Genomic DNA, 9,093 nt, shown 5'->3' on the forward strand with positions numbered 1-9,093 from the left:
GCGTCAAGAATAAATGGGAATCCGGGAATATTGGTTAATGTATTTGCTATCATCAGATACTAATCGGCATAATATTACGCTACGCCTCCCCTATTGGCAGTTTATGGTACGCTCCATCGCTAGGTGCGCATGTGCACAACCCTATGTATGTTCGTTCGCAGCTGATAGCCAGCTGTTGTTGCTAAAATACACAGAACAATAGGAAGTTTATTAAAACAACGTGGCGTCAGACTGTTACATAGTAGACTAGACACTTTAACATACAAAGACAACTGAAACGTGTCGTTTCAAAACAGGGTCGTCGTTAATCAGCAGGAGGACGTTTGTTAGCAGCTCAACCACTGAAACACGGCAGAACACGTAATAGATTATTCTGTTCCTGTTGTCCAATGCATGTTGTGTTTCATTTTGTCTTATATTGACTCATCTTTTAAGATGGAACATAAATCGTATTACTAGTTATATCTGTTTGTTTGTTATAAATGTGATGATAACCAGTAGTAGCAGCAGTAATAATAACATTGTTTGGTTTGATTGATTGAAGTATTTATTAACAGTTTGGGAAATTACAGTAGCCTACATTTCAAGCACAACTCAATAAAACACTGTTAACTGGACGACACCATAAAACATTACACTTGCTTCTTGTTGATGCCACACTATTATTCATGTAACCATAACGTTACATTGATTGATTGAAATATTTATTAACAGTTTGCAGAATTACAGTACATTTCAAGCACAAACTCAATACAAAGACTTTTAACTGAGTGGACGACCCAATTAAGCATTACACTTGTTTACAACAGGGTCCACATTGTTCAATTCATCAAAACATTTAGAGACATACAAATAGACACTTCTATGTAGCTAAAGAACAGAACAGGAATTCATCATAATAGGAAGCAAAAAGGGAAAAGATACATATACAGTGAGGGGAAATGGGGGGGGGGGTTCAGATGTTTGTGTGTGTGTTGTAGTATTGCAGTGGCAGAGAACGAGTGAGTGAGAATCCACCACCCCAGGTTCAGGTTCAGGTTTATTTGTCATTTGTATAGATACAGAGTATACATACAATGACATTTATTTTGCTCAGAGCACTCTCAGTCTTACATACACAGGACATAAACAAACATCTATAGTGCAAGAAAAGACAAAAACAGGAAAAGAAAAGTGCAAGTGAAGTGAAGTGCAATACAGTTCAAGGTCAGCTGTTCAGCAGCCTGACTGCCTGGGGGTAAAAACTGTTACTGAGACGGGTGGTACGAGATTTGATGCTCTGGTAGCGTTTTTTGGAGGGGAGTAGTTTGAACAGGGTATTTGCGGGGTGGCTGGTGTCTTCCATGATGTTATGGGCTTTTTTCATACAGCGAGTGGTGTAGATGTTATGGAGATTGGGTAATTCTGTAGTGCCGATGATGTTCCCCCTCACTGTATAGGTTTCTTTCCCTTTTTACCTCCTATGATGATTTACTGTTTTGACTATATAGTTGTGTATATTTGTGCGTCTCTATGTTTTGATGAATTGAAAATGGTGGGCCCTATTGTAAACAAGTGTAATGCTTTATGGTGTCGTCCACTCACAGTTAACAGTTTTTGTATTGAGTTATACTTGAAATGTACTGTAATTCTGAAAACGGTTAATAAATCAATCAATCAGTGAGTGAGAGAGAGGTGCACCATTGAAACACATTACATGGAATTGGTTTGTTGTCCTCACCTCTTTGAAACCAAAGTGTTTCCAAATAGATTGATAGGTTGTACTTTTCTTGTTGACCAAAGGCTCTCTAAAATGTGGAATGCCCTACCAACAGCCATTAAGACTGTGACATGTGAATCCCGTGACTCCTTCAAAATCAGAAAAACAGGGTGTTTAACTGTTTATAACAAAATACAAGACAAAACAAAGGGCATCATTATGAAATGGAATGCTTAAAATAATACACTTAAAAATAGGCTATATGTTTTAAATAGCCTAGTAATTCATTGAGCAGCCCACTATGGCTATGTGATCAAATATGATCTCCCATCGCTACTTGTGAAGTGGTTGCACTGTACACTCGCTGCTGCTTGAACAACTGAGGCAGAACATTACAAATCCCACCCATGCAAAATCCCATAATCTCAAGATTCACATGTTGAAGAGTTGGGCTAACACCACTAGGTCTCCAGTTATTAAAGTCCTTCCTTATTCATTTAATTTCAGACCAGTGTGTGGAGTCCAGACTGCATGTGAAAATGAACTCTCCAGACTCAGCCAGGGACGTTTCTATTAAACAGGAACCTGAAGACATTTCTGTTAAAGAGGAGGGACCTGAAGACATTTCTGTTAAAGAGGAGGAACCTGAAGACATTTCTATTAAAGAGGAACCTGAAGACATTTCTGTTAAACAGGAACCTGAAGACATTTCTATTAAACATGAGGGACCTGAAGACATTTCTATTAAACAGGAGGGACATGAAGACCACCCACAGTACACCTCAGTAAGTTTCATGTGCTCTTCCTTTCTTTAATATTTTCTGTCTTGTAGGTAGTACGGATATGTATAAAATCAATGGTTTTCGATGGTGGTGACTTAATGACGATATGTTTTAGTGTCGGGAGGATTAAAGGTAATGCTCCTATGTATACATGTATGTAATCTGGCACCACTGCCATATCAGGCACAAGTAGTCATTACGTTACATGCATAAAGTAGGTAGGTAGCAAATAGTTAAACCTAATAATTCAACATTTCAAACGTTCCTTCACAGAGAAACTGAGATTTGACAGTTTGTAGCGGTCGAAAGTACTTGCACGCTCTGCTTGCGCACTAAATGGCCTACTAGTGTGCAACAAGCAAGTATGCACTCGACAGAGTGCAGTTCTAGTTCATTTTGGGGTTAAAATAACTAAATGTATTACTTTAAAAATATATATTTTGCGTAAATCTTGCTAAAACTTTCAGAACTATTACTAACCTCTAATTGGTAACGGTTTAGTCAATCTTATCTTGGTAGGTAATAGCTAATTTTGTACATGGAGCATGGAAGAATGGATTTACATTTTAGGAATCCAGTGTTGACCATCATGTTATTTTTCTGCCCCTAGACATCCTGCACATGGTTGAGTGTTCTCCTGAACACAATAGGAGCCACAGTCTGCTCCAGGAGGAACCAGAGCGTCTACACATTAAAGAGGAACTGGAGGAGATACTTCAACGACCAGAGGAGCCTGTTGGGTCAATGTTAACATTACTAGCAGTGAAAAGTGAAGATAATGATGAAGATATCTCTTCGCACTGCTCTGAATTTGAAGTTGAGCTTGAATCTGACACTGACGCCACTGAAGACAGTGATGATTGGGAGGAGGCCAGTGGAGGTTAGTCATTGTTAAACACAGGGACAGGAACTATGTTTTGCGGGAAGCACTGGCAGTTCATATAACAACTAAAACAATATGATGATGAATAAAAACATAAATATTAACAGGGAAGCCGTAGGACTCCCTGTTAATCCCAAAGCCGTAGAACCGATGGAAGCTTTTCGAGTTATCTGTACTCACCATTTTTATCCTGCCTCTCCCCTTCGCTCCCCTCTCACCCTCTGTCACCCCACATCTTTGTTTGTCTCTCTCTCTCTCTCTCTCTCTCTCTCTCTCTCTCTCTCTCTCTCTCTCTCTCTCTCTCTCTCTCTCTCTCAGGAGTGAGGTCCCAGTCTTCCCAGACTCAGTTCTCTTGTTCAGAGTGTTCAGACTCCTTCACATCTCAGGTCTTCCTCCATAAACACATCAGGATGAGACAAAATGACCTCCACTGCCAAATGCTGAGGAATGGACAGATCACTGGAGAAAAACCTTTCCACAGTAAACATTGTGACAAGAGGTTCACTCAATCAGCTGACCTGAAGAGACACTAGCTTATCCACACTGGAGAAAAACCTTTCAACTGTAAACATTGTGACAAGAGTTTTACTCAATCATCTTCCCTGAAAACACACCAGCATACCCACACTGGAGAAAAACCTTTCCAATGTAAACATTGTGACAAGAGTTTCAGTGTGTCAGGTAACCTGAAGAGACACCAGCTTATCCACACTGGAGAAAAACCTTTCAACTGTAAACATTGTGACAAGAGTTTCAGTGTGTCAGGTAACCTGAAGAGACACCAGCTTATCCACACTGGAGAAAAACCTTTCAACTGTAAACATTGTGACAAGAGTTTCAGTGTGTCAGATAATCTGAAGAGACACCAGCTTATCCACACTGGAGAAAAACCTTTCCAATGTAAACATTGTGACAAGAGGTTCACTCAATCAGCTGACCTGAAGAGACACCAGCTTATCCACACTGGAGAAAAACCTTTCCAATGTAAACATTGTGACAAGAGTTTCAGTGTTTCAGGTGACCTGAAGAGACACCAGCTTATCCACACTGGAGAAAAACCTTTCCACTGTAAATATTGTGACAAGAGGTTCACTCAATCAGCTGACCTGAAGAGACACCAGCTTATCCACACTGGAGAAAAACCTTTCAACTGTAAACATTGTAACAAGAGTTTTACTAAATCATCTTCCCTGAAAACACACCAGCATACCCACACTGGAGAAAAACCTTTCCAATGTAAACATTGTGACAAGAGTTTCAGTGTGTCAGGTAACCTGAAGAGACACCAGCGTGTCCACATTGGAGAAAAACATTTCCAATGATTGTGATAAGAGTGTCATTGTATCAAGTAATCTGAAGGCACACCTTCATGTCCACAAAACAAAAAGTGCACTGTAAACGGTGTGAACTCGGGTCACTTGCTAAGACACCATCGCATTCACACCATGAGGTAAAAAAAAGGTTTCCACTATAAATGAGCTCACTGGGAGGATCAAATTAAACAGCTGTATGTTCGTAGCGAGGTCGATAGACAAGGAAAATAATACTGCTGGCAATAGATCCCTGCAGCTCTTTTGTATTCTCATCTTTAAAACGTATTAACAAACCATTTATGTTGACTTTATTATCACTTATTTTGCTACAGGACACCATTACAGTCATAGATTGCTAATTATTCTGCTGTTTTTATACAATTGTACTGTTTTGATGTTGTAATTTGAATGCAATCTGTTTTATTACACGCCACATGGGAAGCACTACCACAATTATTTTACTCATTAAATATAAAAAATGTATGCATGCATCTTTTTTATATATTTCATGACATTCATTATCATAATATCATTGATTATTATTTATCTTTTTTCTTTTAGGTTTCATGACCTCAATGACACCCAAACAACCTGAACTTTGAACATTCAGTGGATCTTCTGTGGTAGTCTATGCCTGCCGTTTTCACCGTCTACATTGTTGTCCAAATCGGCGGACCTTTTTTAGCTAATTATTCAGAAAACCCCAGACCACAGAAAATCCACTGAATGTTCAAGTTCAGGATTATGGGGTGCAATTGAGGTCAGAAAACCTAAAAAGAAGAATCATCACCCGACCTTTAAGGAATTTATCATTAAAGAATAATTATCATGGCAAAGCTCTGGACTGGATTAATTTTATGTGTGACAATTTCATGAAGACAATTTTATTAAAACAAAAAAATAAGTCTTTGGGGATTCTGATGTCATGAATTGCCACAATGTTCTCTATGATTTTGCACTTATGAATCTGGATAAGCGCCTCCACTAAATGCCCATTATAAGTAAGTGTTGAAGGTTCCCACACATTTTTACCAATGAATTTCCAAACCTTTTCCAGAATATTTAATCCCAGACTACATCTATCGATATCTAGAAATCACCCATCAGTCTAGTGGGGACTGTGATTGGCGTAGGAGCGTCAGATGAACAATTTGTACTTAAGTAAAAGTATCAATACTGCAATATGGAAATACTACAAGTAAAGTCCAGACTTCAAAATGTACTTTAGTACAAAAGAATTGTCATCAAAATGTACTCAATGTACAGTTACTACAGTACAGAGATTTCAACTTTTCAAATGTATAAAAATGTGAGCCCATTGTGAGCTTGTAGATCAGCTATTTTCAAATGGCTGAAAATGTATGTAGGGCTGAATGTCTGGAAAATTAGAAAAACACTTCTTCATTAAAAACCTCTGGAGTCATAAACTGACACATAGCCAGTCAAACTTCATAGTATAAAGCCTATACTGTAATTTCACATGATATAACCAAATGTAAGCAGTATAATTGAACTAACGTTATTGTCTTTACAGTAAACGGTAAACAGAACTCAGATCTGAAAATTAAGTGGTGCATTTAAAGTAAACGGAAATACACATGCACACTTACACCCGTATCACCTGTATCACTTAAACCATTATTTTATATTTTGGCTATTAAACCTTTATTTTATAGTTTAGCAGTTATCATCAGATATCATAGCCAAATACATATAATTTTGGGGGTCCTTGACATGAAAAAGTTTGATCACCAGTCGGCTATATGCCTTTTAAAGGCCAAATTCATCAACACTGCAAACATATTCATAGCAAATGACACACGTTAATATATTTTTAAGCATTTTTATTTCCAAATAATGTTTACAGAATTATGAAAAATTGCACAACAATACAACAACTGATACAGAGCAGAAAGACAAAATAAATATGAACCAAATGCATACGTTTCACAGAGCATGTTTTGCGAACTGTTGGATTGTCCTGCATCACCGAAATGGGGTTCTCAACTAGAGCATTGAGAAACCATGGGGATCCATTGTCCATTGTGCATGCACCCCACATCTGCCCCCATCATATTGGAGGGGTAGAGCACCGTGTGTGGACTGTTGTACATCACAGCAGTGCCCGTTGGCACGTAAGAGAAGCCGCTGGGCGGGATGGTGATGGGGAATGATGACAGCCCACCGTTGCCCAACTGCATGGTGGTGGTGCTGGGCGCTACAAGCTCGGTGGTCTGGGGGGCACCACCGATGTGGGTGGGGTGGTGTCCAGGAGACTGGCAGTGGCAGCCTCGGTGCGGCAGCCCTTCTGCGGGTCTCTCCGACGACTCCGACGACACCTGGAAGGTTTTGTCTGCCTCCTCATAGCCCCTGGAGCTCATGCGCTCGTCTCTGGACAGGTCATAGTGTGACGGGGGGTCCGGAGAGTTGAGGCACGTTCGGATCAGGGCTTTTCCGTCCTCCCCGGTGAGTATGGGCTGGAGCTTGCGGGTGGCGTTGGTGTACATGTGGCCCGTTTCGCTGACCACCACCAGGAGAACCTGGGTACCGGTCAGCATGGCGAGCTCGTGGGCCTTCTTCATTATGCCGTTTTTCCGCTTGCTGAAGGTCCTGTATCGCTTGGTCTTGTTTTTGACCAGTTCAATTTTAACCTTCACGCGGCCCTTTCCCCCCCGTGGGGCCGGTGCCCCGCAACGATCCCTGGCCCAAAATCCAGCAGAGGGGCGGTGCTGGTCATCATCAGGGGTGGGGTGGTAATCAGGATCTGCCACGGATGAATCATCTTCTGACTCGCTGCTGTATGAAGGCACATTCTCTCCATCATCTCTATCCGTGTTGATCCTGGCTGCATGCATGGCAACATCTACTGGGTTTAACCTGGCCAGAACGGGACGCATCTCGCGCTTTCCTAAAACTAACTTGTTTCCTGGTTGTGCCAATTTAGACTGAGACTGCTGAGACATCATTCTAAACACTAAAGCCAAAGGGTTGTTTCCTTCTCCTTTCCTTTATTTTGTTGTTCTACTCTTGTTTGTTCATGAACCTTTTTGTCTGCTGCTGTGCTTTGCTTTGCTTTGTGCTTCTGTCTCTTCAAACGTTCTGCTGCTCTCTGTAGCTTGTTGCAAAATGATGGTGTGGTGTTAATGCTGCTCTGCCTTTTAAATCGAACCGTAGCTGACGTCAGTCACGTGTGTACAACAAGGACCACCATGACGTCACCATGTACACACGCGTAACCTAGCAACGCGGGTCCAGCGCGGAAGTCGCGCAACGCAACAGCTGTTTCCGGGTCAACGTCAACGAACGCGTTTAAATACTTAATGTATTGTTTATTTGTTTTAATGTGCAAATTAATCATTTTTGTTTACTTTTGCGGGTACTTTTATTTTGAAGAGCTCGGCCACCGAGGTCTTAAGACGCAGCTAAACAAACCTCCACAACAGCCCCGGTGGGAAAAGTATTAGGCCTAACAGTAGCCTACCTTGTTTTTTCAGCGATTTATAGATTGAAGAAATTTACTTCTGGACGACGGTGTCGCACACACACACAGAGAACGACAAGCTATAACGCGTCTTGATACGTTCCTTTCTGTGGTCAGTCACTGGTGGACAAATTACATACAAACTAACAACAACCTACTTTAAAATACCAGGCAGTTACACAACTGCACCAACAACTTGTCTTGCAGTGAAACGAACTGACTCAAACGGTGAAAAGAAGTGACCTAGCTTTAAAACAATGTGTTGGGAATTAATTCTACTGCAACTACTAACCATGGACTAGCCACAGCCTGTGATATTACAGTATTTATTAATAAAGGTAGTATAGTAGTTCTCACCCAATTAATTAATTTATGGGATTTAAATGATGGGGTCAGCTTACTCAGCTAGCTATTGTCATCTTTAATATCTATTTGAAAGTGTGCCCAATAGTAACATGCATGTGCTGCAGTCTGCTCACCTCACCACCAACAGGAGTTTTCATTATGTTCAGCCCATGGCAACCATTTAGATCCCCTGCATGTCGTACGATAGACACACATCATTTAAACTAACTTATTTATACACATAGCTCTTGAAAATTACTGACATCAGACCATCAACTTGAATTGGAAAAACAAATTTATTTTTGTATTGGGCCTTTGGGGGTGACCATATTATGTGTGCTTACTCTTCATGTATGGGTCAAACTTTTTAATGAAAGAATTTAATGAGTTGGTTGTCTGTCTGTCTCTGTCAATTAATCAGTGAATGGACCAATACATTATTTAAACTTTACTGTCACATTGGTATACAGTTTGCTTTCTTTACAACAGGTTAGCTTTTAAGAAACAGATCACTGCAAGAAACTTTGGTATGGCTTTGGCTAGCCTGGTGATGCGGGGTTAGCGAAGCAGAAGTTTCACCCTTCCTTCTG

This window comes from Protomyctophum parallelum (assembly GCF_964188405.1).
Source record: "Protomyctophum parallelum genome assembly, chromosome: 7".
NCBI lineage: Eukaryota > Metazoa > Chordata > Actinopteri > Myctophiformes > Myctophidae > Protomyctophum > Protomyctophum parallelum.